This window comes from Haemaphysalis longicornis, unplaced genomic scaffold (genome assembly GCF_048455015.1).
Source record: "Haemaphysalis longicornis isolate Haplotype H1 unplaced genomic scaffold, Haemaphysalis longicornis Haplotype H1 scaffold_10, whole genome shotgun sequence".
In the NCBI taxonomy this organism is placed as follows: Eukaryota; Metazoa; Arthropoda; class Arachnida; order Ixodida; family Ixodidae; genus Haemaphysalis; species Haemaphysalis longicornis.
In genome coordinates this window covers 49407492-49417493 of record NW_027526204.1, presented here as the reverse complement: position 1 = coordinate 49417493, position 10002 = coordinate 49407492, and the positions used below count along the sequence as shown (strand labels likewise).

The following is a 10002-nucleotide window of genomic DNA, read 5'->3' as shown; positions in this document are numbered from 1 at the left end:
GCGCTTGCAGCGTCATTTGCGGACAGACGCCTAAAGTCACTCGAACAAGGGGGTGGGTGCAAGACTAGGTACTAGGTTTTTTTTAAAAACTACTGCATTGTTCGTCTCTGTACCACGTCGGAGTTCCCGCCCGCTGTTTTGGCCCCGGTAAAGTCGTCGGCGGGGACAAAGGCCTGGAAGTGCAGCGCACGCTGGTGCACAAGTGAGCGCGGACAAAACTTGGTGTGCCTTTCAAGGCTTCCGCGGATCGCCGAGGAACGTGAGTGTGAGCCTCCCGACAGCTCCCAAAAGGGTTGTGTGCCTGCGTTCGCTCGTCGTCGTGCCTTCTGCCTCGAGGTCATCCCGAACCTTGTTCGTGTGCAGTGCCAGTAGCGGGGCATGGCGGGCTCCGTGTCTTCCGGGAGCGGCGTTCGCCTGTGACGCCCACGAGGGACGCGCAGCTGCAGCCCGCAGTAGGGTACGTTCTTTGCCGTGGCTGCAGAGCAGTGACGCCGACCATTGCCTTCGCAGCCTCGTCTGCCGAGGGCCCGTTCGAGGTGATCCTACGTCACCCACGCTCACGAAACGTGCTGCAGTTATGTTATGGAAACTAGAACATCGTTCATCGCTTGCGTCAGAAAATGTAACGGCAAAAACCAGAGAAGGAAGTAACCACAACCGTTGGTTTAAGTTAGTCAGCAAACCAACATAAGTCGTGGCGCGGGGAGACGCCATTCGGGAAAGTAGCCCATGCCCCTTTCAAACGCTTGGCATCTCTCGATGCCACTGTTGAAGCAGCTTCCCCCTCGGTTCACCAGCTACGTCTGAAGAGGTGCGTCTGCCTCTCCGACCCCTCTGGGGCCGCCCGCAGTTGTTTTGAATCGGACTGGCATGATGTATGGGCAGCCACCCCGGCAGCAGGCGCTGTTCTCGGCCGGGGTTTAGTGAGTGACGACCCTTATTGGCATTCGAACCCTCTTCCATAGGCAGCCGATCTCAGGGAATATAATGCGACGCAATGTCGTGAAACCTAGTGCAGGTACTCGAAGCCGACGTTCGACGATATAACACTATTCAGTGCTCGTGAATGTAACGGATCTACCACATTCCGCAAAGATGCTACAGTAGAGAAAGACTAGAAATGTGCCTGCGTGCTGATTAATACGTGCGAAGTTCGCAGCAAGTGGCAAACCGCAAATGGGTCGCCTAGTTTTCATCAGCTGGGAGCTCATGTAACTAAAGCAGCAAGGCTGGAAAGTTTGCTGGCTTTTTGACGGTTGCTCAACCCAGATCTCCGATAGAGTCCGGCATACAAACAGAGCGTATGTCCCCTTCCAAGTTTGCTCCCTCTTCTAGTGGGTAATTGTGTGCTGGAAGTGCGCTTCCATTGTGATGTATGGTAATTTCTTCGCTGAAAGGGAAGGTTGTACAAGCGGGTACATTTTTAAATGAAAATAACAGCATATAGAAACGACGAAACGGAAAGAAGAGAGAGCAAATGGATGCTGTGCTGTGTCTGGCAGTTTTCTCCCTGGTGTTCCGTTGCTATTTTTCCTCCCTGGTGTTCCGTCGTCGCTATTCTTTTCTTTCAGTAATTCAGCATTGGCTGTGGCACTCCCACGTCAGCTGAAAAATGGAGTTAGGCTTACTTTTTTATGACTCTATGCCAGCCAGGTGGAACACAGCAAGGAACTGTGTAAGCCTGCTCAAGCATCCTCACTTTAACAGAGCACCAGACGACTGCACCACACCAGACACCACTTATGCCGACAGTGCGGAATTTTCACGAGATGCAGGCATAAGCACCCTTTGGACTCTGCTAGGGAGAATGGAAGATGTGCTGGCTGGCTGCTTTCTGGTTTGGTGTGTGCGTGCGAGCTGATGCTTGTGTTGTTGTTTGTGAGGACGCAAGTGATAAACAAGTAGCTTAGCGCCGATCAAACTTACAATAGTGCTGGTATCGGTGCTTGCAGTTTTCCGCTGTCCAGAACGACGAGCTCCGGAGTTGGTTAAAGCGGCCGGTTGTGGATTGCCATCCTCTGCACCTCCAGAGTATGAGATGCCTCAGGAGAATACCTGAAAATTAGCAGTTCCTGCCCCACAAGTGCAGTTCCACAGCAACGTAATCGATACCACACATTGATTATATCGGCATCATCTGTGAAATGGTGTGGACATCGGTTTCATCTTTGCATCAGGTTGTTGAGTATCTACCAAACTAAATGAGAACTGCTCCTTCCAGGATAGGTGGCCACAGTTTGTAACTCTTTAATCCAGCACAAAGTGAAATGTCACATACCAAAAAACTAAGCCGACGCCCCTCATTCATGGCTGGTGCAGGCCGCTCTGGTATGTTCCTTTTGTTAAGCACGTTTCCATTGAGTCAGTGTTGACTTTGCTTAAATGGTTTTTTTTTGTCAGTGATTCGGCATTCCTTAAAACAATCCTTTTGCGGATTTGAAAAGAATTTAGCCATAAAAATTATTGCCATAAAAATAACACCTGTGAACAGTAAGCTATGTCAGCCCACTTTTAAACTACATTACTTTTAACAAGAAGTAACACACTTGTATGTGAAATATCTGCACTGTGTGGGAAACGTTGCGAAAAGTGATTAGGAAACACCAAAGGGAAACCTGCACAAGCTGTCCCAGTAGGAAATCCTGTGATTTGTTACTGGCAGATGGGCGGTTAGTTGCAGGGAAACTCTCGGTCACTATGTCAAGTTTGGCACGGCCAATGCACTTTAAGCGTCAGACGATGACGCTGTGCGTGACCAGGTGTTTGCAGTTGACTCTATACATCCAGAAAATAGGTATTCACTTTCAGGACAAATTTCTTGACCGTATTGTCCGGTCTCACTCAGAAGAGCCACTTGAGGGATTGTTGAGTTACTAGGAATAGAGTCAAAGAAGAGGTCTCAGCTAAGGCAGACCTGTTTTATTTCTTTTTAGAGGCTGAAGCCTTAGAGCTTGGGTGATGCGTGATGCAAGAAATTGTGTGGAACACAGAATCGCACAACAAATCAAAGTGTGAGGAGCGAGCCAAGGAACATCGCCACAAAACAAAGGTGCCATAGGAGCTTTTCAAGAAAGGGTGACGTAGCACATGTCAGGGTAGGGAACGCCAATGCCACATGTGCAAAAGGAGCGTGATGATGAGTAAACCTTATTGTGCCCAAAACTGGGTGAGAAGAGGGGCAAAATGTGATGTTCCTTGAACGTTAACGGTACCCACGGGCCCTAACAATGGCTCCTAGCTATGGCGATCAAACGGAACGAGCTTGGCAGGGTGCTTGCTCTTTTTGGGCTGGTCGGATCGGGACCGCCATGCCCACAAAGGTGAGCAGAAAATTCTACAGCAGATCAACAGAAGGTCTACGTAAGCTTTTCCCCATTACATTCTAAAAACTGCGAAGCATTTCCTATTCGTTCTTTTTATAATGAAGCAGTATATGTTTAACCTCCTAAGTTTTCATTCTGGTGAGGCCACTTTCCTCAGCACCACTCTGGTGCTCCTCCTCACCACCACTCAGCTGCTCCTCACCACAGTCGACGCCTCTTTCCCAAATTTTCCCCTCACCACTGCTGATGCCTCTTACATGTGCAGCAGTCGTATGATAATGGTGGTAGCACTTTGTAATGATTGCAGAGAAACAACACAAGAGCGAATGGGCGTAAAAATGGCCGAAGGCTGCTGCTGCCAAACGTGTAGCCGCCACCGTTGCTGCCTCAAGTCCCACTTCGTGAAGTAGCTGCGAATTCCTCCCGGATAAAGACCAACTTGCCTGCTTGGAATGCTGACATGAGCCCCAGATTTTTCTTCAGATTTAGAGGCTTTCCAAGTAATTTTTGCTGGTGTATTTCATATCTAAGCACGTGACAATCACTGGTTGTCAGTTTATGTGTGGAATGGTTGGGGGTGCAAGGAGGGCAGTGTTCACGCACAGCTAGGATTCATGCCGGTACCGATGCCATGCAGTTCTGCCGGTGATATACTCGCGTTTCACGGCTCAATGCAACCTGTCAGCTGTCTGCCGTGGTCAACCGCTTTGGGTTTAGGTTCATGTGTTACACACACAGAAAGATGTCTATGACTCTGGAAGGGAACGGAAAGCCACATGTTCGTCCGCTAATATAAAGCTCGAGTCCCTCAAGGCTTTAACTTGCTATGGGCTGGATCCATGTCGTTTTCTCTGAGGAAGAAGAACAGGAATTGGAGGAGCGTCGGCCCAAGCAGTAGCTGAAATGGTTGTGAAGACAAAAAATTGCCGCTGCTACCACATATTCCACCTGGCCAAATAGTTGCTTCTCCTTCCCGGATGAAGAGCAACTTGCCCTCTTAAGCACCGACATGAGCCAGTATTTCTTTTTCAGCTCGAACGGCTTTGAGGTCAACGCGAACATAACCTGTTGCCAGTTTATGCATGCATTAGTGGGGAGTCGAGTGAGTGGGGGGCGTGCATGATTGATGCAACTACAGGTTTCATGCCTTCACTAATGACATGTCTGGGGTGATGGCCAGAGGCTTAAACGTGAACTTCAAAGGCACGATGCGACGTGTCCGTTGTCTTCAGTGGTCGACCGGATTGGGGTGGTGTGTCACACAGGCAGTAAGATGCCTACGACATAGGAAAGACAGGATAAAGCTCGAGTCCTTCCAAGTTTCATTGAGCTAAGAAGCTAGGAAGTATGCGTCATTTCAAATTACTAACATGTTTTATTTCGTGCACTAAGTGGACTGCAACCAGCTTCACAGGTCAGCCTTCTTCAGAGAGTGGAAAGCAACTAATTTTTTTCACTTTACAGCTGCCATCTTTAACTTTGGTCTGCAATCGGGCCAAGGCCTTGATAACTTGTCTTGGATTACAAGGATTTTATGGTGTGCCTGCAAGAAACTTGAAACTGAAAAACACGTTTGAGATGCACAGAACTATGCTGCGTGATAGCTTTCGCAGTCTTGTCTAATACGAAAGGACTAAACAGTGTGTGCATGGGCCAAGAATTGTTTTTGCATTGCAACCGAGGTATGTCTGGTAGGCTAAATTGCATGCTTCTATGCAAATTTGTTGCTGTTACTTTCTGGAGGTAGGCTAAATTCATTCTATTAAGCAAAGTTGCTGTTACCCTTGGCTGGTAGGCTAAGTTGCATGCTTCTGAGCAAAGTTGTTTGTAGTACTCTCAGCATTGTGTGTGTGAAGTTTTCCTGTTGGTGTTTTGCTTGCAGAAGATGCTCTTAGGTCCTAAGAGCTAATGTCCTGCATGCTGTGACATAGTTGATGCCGAACAGCTGTGTTCCTGCAATGTCTACGGGTGGAGCCTGCAGCCAGAATCTGTCCTGCAGCCAACAGACCCAGGCGACCATTGCCACTAGTGCCACAGGTACCTTTCCGATTCCCTCAAGCTGCTTGTCTCTGTGCATTACTTTGTATTTTGGATTCCGATAAGGAACTCTATTCCTTAATCAAGAAAAACTTCTAAGTAGCGCAGTAACGCTTGTGGGTGGCACTCCTTCAGCATTATTACCCTGTGGCCAATAGGGCTCAAGTGTAATAACAATGCATTAGTAGTCTGCAAGTTGTTCTTGCATGGTGTCACGCATCACCTCAGTAGAAGAATGGAGTCCGGACACAAAGTGATCAAGTTGAGACAATACTTTAAGGTTGGTAAAGTTACTGGGAAGTTAAGAGAAATAGACAAAAGTGTTTGAAATACATTACACACAAAACAGACCCCAAATGGCTTTCAGTCCTTAAACTACAATTGTGTCCTCACGCTCTAGCTATTGGTACCTATAGGTTCTTCAAGGACATTTTTCTACCGCACTTTTTGTTGTTGCGTTGCACCTGATCGTTGTAGCAGTCGTGTGTCAGTTGTCGCTGAGGTGGCTCCCTGAGCGCAGCGCTGTGAAGATGATGACGGAGCCAGTGGGGCGAAGCCGCTGGTGCATGTGTGCCCGTGCAATTCGGTGCTGAAGCCAGCGGAGTGGAGCCGCCATTGCCCAAGAGCACCCGCGTCAAATGCCTGAGGAGGCCAATGGGGCAGAACCGCTGGTACCTTGCGGATTCCCAGACCTCGGGTCCTGCCTCCTTCGGTCGCCTCGAACCATGATCTTAGGTCCACCTGATCTTCCTCTTCCTTCTCCTTCTTCCTCTTTTTTTCTCCACCAGCTTCCAGAAATTTTTCGCTTCTCAGTCTCTTCTTCTTCGCCGTCTCCGCCGTCTTCGCACCTTGACTCCTGACATTTGCTCCCATCTTCAAGAGTTTTTCATGAAAAACTGCTTCCACGTTTGTGGTCGATGACACGCACTCACATCACGAATCACAGTCAGTCACTTTCTCACAGCACAGTTCAGTTCAGTCCTAAGGGCCACAGCTATCACACTACGGTATAATCACTGAGAAGTTCACGAAAGTTTCTTTTCCCCACGCCCACCTAACTTCAGCAACAGTTATTTTCTAACTTTGCGCACCCAGCCTGTGCACAAATCACCCGCTCAACAATAGCTTACGGCAAACTACTCATAATCTGCTCCCACATTATCTAGTCCTTTTATGTACTGAATTTGGAAGCTATATTCCTGTAACACCAAACTCCACCTCATCAATCGGCTGTTAGTGAGGTTTGCCTTACTTAGATATTGTAAAGGCTGATGGTCAGTTTGTACCACAAATCTCCTTCCATACAGACAAATGTGAAATCTCTTGATCGCCCACACCAAAGCTAGGCACTCCTCCTCCACCGTCGCATAATTTCTCTCCGCATTGTTCAGCCTCTTGCTAGCATAAAACACTGGATGCAAAATGCTATTTTTTTCTTGCAGAAGAACCGCTCCAAGAGCCTTCTCTGAAGCATCAGTGCGTAGAACAAATTGCTTTGTGATATCAGGGGCCAGTAAGACTGGTGGTTGCTACATTTTCTCTTGCAGTGTCTTGAAAGCCATTTCTTGGCTCTGCGTCCACTTGATCTTGTTTCCGGCTCCTTTCTTTGTTAACTCCGCCAGGGGGTCAACAATCTCTGCATAATGTGGGATAAATTCTCTGTAATATCCTGTGAGGCCTAAAAAAGATTGAATTTCCTTCTTTGTTGTCGGCGTTGTGGCGGTCTGTATCTTGTTCAAGATATTGACGTTTGTTGCGATCCGACCCATTCCGAGTGTATGGCCCAAAAATGTAACTGTGTCATAGCCGGCTTCACATTTCGTTGGCTTCACTGTTGTGCTTGAAGCATCCTCTGAAAGAGTGCGTCCAGGTGCTTCTGCCACGTATCTGTCGCTACCAGAATGTCGTCGATATATTGCTCTACCCCTTGAAGTCCGTTTAATACTTTTCTCATAAGTCGAGTGAAGACTGTGGCTGCGTTTTTCAGTCCAAAAGGCATGAATTTGAATTGAAATAAGCCGCTACTGCAAGCGAATGCGGTCTTTTCTTTTGAGGGCTCGTCCATGGGTATCTGCCAATAACCTTTGGTCAAGTCTAATTTCGTGAAGAACCTCTTTTGTGCCACACGAGCCAGAATAACATCTACCCTTGGTATAGGTTCAGCGTCCATTAACAATACGTCGTTGAGACGACGGAAGTCAACGCATACTCTGATAGACCCATCTGGCTTCTTGACACCAACCAATGGGAACCTGTAGGGGGAATTTGATCTCTCAATTACTCCCAAATCCAGCATGTCTTGAATCTATGTATAGATTCCTCAATTCCCAACGGGAGTGGGTATTGTTTGACGGTTATAGGGTTGTCCGTAATCAGGTGGAGATTACATTTCACCAGGTTTGTTTTCCCCGACAAGTCTGAGAACAGGTTTGAATATTTTTCCAGGAGGTTCGCTAACTCCCTAGTCTTTTCTTCGTCCAACGACGGGTTTATCATCGCCTTCTCCCATCCCATACTCTTCTTGGTGTTGCAAGTCAGTACACTGTCTGACCCATCTTGTTCATCTGCAATCACCATGCAAGCTACCTCATGCTGGTCACTTGACTTCCTTTCTTCGTATTTTTTTAAAATGTTCGCGTGAAAAATTTGTCTTTGGCCATGCACCATAAGCTCATAATCAACATCTCCCTTCTTCTGTGTGACTTGGAAAGGACCCTTCCACTGCATCAACAACTTATTCTTGTCATTGGGCAGAAGAATCAAGGCTCCGGGACGTAGAGTTCTCATCACCGTCTTCCTGTCATAATACCCTTTGTATCTCTCCCTCGCCTCCTCCAGATACTTGTGTGCCCACTTACAAGTCTCCTCGAGCCTCTGTCTTAATTCCAGGACATATGTGTACGTGGTTTTGACTTCACTGTCAATAGTACTGTTGCACTAAAGTTCTTTGAGTACTGCCAGTGGGCCTCACTGTTCTTCCATAAAGCATCTCAAACTGTGAAAATCGAAGGCTGGTTTGTGGAACTTTCCGATACGCAAATAGCAGAGCCGGTAGATATCTATCCCAATCTTTCAGGCATTCTTGACACATTCGTTTGAGCATAGTTTTGATCGTCCCATTAAATCTTTCAACCATTCCATTTGCCATCGGGTGATACGGTGTAGTAAGCAGTTGGCGGATTGACAACAACCTGTTGATCTCTCGCATAAGTTCCGAGGTAAAACTGGTGCCTCTGTCACTCAAGATCTTTTCTGGGATGCCATACCTTGAAAACATTTCCACAAGAGCCTCAGCTATGTGTATAGTGTCGATGCTCTTCAGAGCGGTAGCATCTGGGTATCGCGTTGCCGTATCAACAAGAGTCAGCACATACCTATTGCCCTGTCCTGAACATGGTGATATCGGGCCAATTATATCAATGGCGACTCGCTGAAAGGGTCGTTGTATAAGAGGTGTACTTCCCAAAGGCACCCGACCCACTTGTCCTTTGGGTGTGGTGCGTTGACACATGTCGCAAGACCTAACGTATCTTTTTAGGTAGCTTTGAATACCAGGCCAGAAAAAGTCTTCTGTTATCGTGGCCAACGTTTTCTTCACCCCTTGGTGGCCGGCCATAATGCTGTCATGTCCCAACCACATAACATCGTCTCTTAAAGGGACCCCGAAAAGCTTTGTGAAGGTGGCAATCAAATGCATTCAGGTGGTAGAACACATAACGGGGAATTTTTGAGCCTAGTGTGAGCCCCATAACGTTGTATGGATACTTTGTAAACAATTTTTGAAGATCGCCTTTCTCAGCCGATGAGCGCGACGCCGCAGCGAGCCGACCGCGGCTGACGCAACGGCGAAAGCGCCCCCTGATTCTTCCAATCGCCGGCGAGGCCAGCCGGCTGCAGCGTCACTGCCATTGTCTTCCGGCTGCTCTTCCTCCTTCCTGCACGATCCCGAGGCAAAGGCGGGCCCGCAGCGATTAACGCGTGCCCAGGCGCAGGAATGTAGCTAGCGTAGAAAGGAAGTCGAGCGTCGCGATGTCACATGGCTATTCCCAGTGCTTCCAACTGCTTTTAAGGAAGCAGAGAGGAGGAGTCGATTGGCAAGTGGGGAGAGGCGCATTTAATTGCTTCTGGCGCAGCTAATACTGAATGTAGATCAATAATTCCAACGGCATTGCATCGCTATATTGGTGCTACGTGACAATACAGGCCTTTTGTAACTTTTACGGAAGGCTTTTCTGGGTCCCTTTAAAGATTTTGGTACCAACAGCTGGAATGCTTCTCTCCTCGGTGAAAACTGGCAATGTCTATACAACAGACTGTTAAGAAGCTTGAACAGAAAAATCGTTCTACTTCGTTTCCTTTGCAATACTTGACCAATTTTGCTGTAGCACTCAGTCAATGATGTGTCCTCCTTGTGCTTCTTGGCCATTTCTGTGGGTGTCATTTCGATAGAGAGCGTAGTTGGAACTTTCAGTCCTCGCATAGTTCTAGACTTATTTGCTGTCCAGCGGCGAAGCCGCTGGTGCATGTGTGCTCGTGCAATCCGGTGCTGAAGCCAGCAGAGTGGAGCCGCCGTTGCCTAGGAGCACCCACGTCAAATGCTTGAGGAGGCCAACGGGGCAGTGCCGCTGGTGTCTTGCGGATT

The 10002-nt window shown here is 48.0% G+C and overlaps 1 long non-coding RNA gene across 1 annotated transcript; it reads left to right on the top strand.

The window, feature by feature from the left end:
- The first annotated feature begins 40 nt into the window (after window positions 1-40).
- On the top strand, window positions 41-5344 carry LOC144158500 (uncharacterized). The gene is made up of 3 exons (XR_013320093.1): window positions 41-259; window positions 364-457; window positions 5206-5344. It is a non-coding gene; the product is annotated as an uncharacterized LOC144158500 (long non-coding RNA).
- Window positions 5345-10002: the final 4658 nt, after the last annotated feature.